Raw genomic sequence first — 300 nt, forward strand, 5'->3', positions numbered from 1 at the left:
GGGGGGTGGGGGTCTGGGAAAATGCTTTTCTATTGAGTAAAGGAGGCTGGGAATGGCAGAGAAGCGGAGATGGATACTGATTGTATTAGGAATGGTGTGATAGAGAGGGTGATGAATCAATGTGTGGAGCAAGTGGCAAATGTGTGAAAGATCTTTGGGTCAGTAGCTAGATGAGCGATTCATTCATTCAGAGCGTCCACCCTCTGAACACCACCCCCCCCTTCTGTTAGCGAGCCCCACTATCTTGTTAGATATGCCTGTGTGATGAAGCCAGGGAGCACGTGCGCATTGCACCCCCCC

General features: G+C 51.0%; 1 protein-coding gene across 2 annotated transcripts in view; it reads right to left on the minus strand.

Annotated features, from left to right (window-relative positions):
* Window positions 1-300, minus strand: part of celf6 (CUGBP Elav-like family member 6) — a 139573-nt gene that overhangs the window by 18265 nt on the left and 121008 nt on the right. The window lies entirely within an intron of this gene.

Source organism: Seriola lalandi, unplaced genomic scaffold, assembly GCF_002814215.2.
Source record: "Seriola lalandi dorsalis isolate HSWRI2012SDOR001 ecotype SW California unplaced genomic scaffold, Sedor1 jcf7180002051108, whole genome shotgun sequence".
In the NCBI taxonomy this organism is placed as follows: Eukaryota; Metazoa; Chordata; class Actinopteri; order Carangiformes; family Carangidae; genus Seriola; species Seriola lalandi.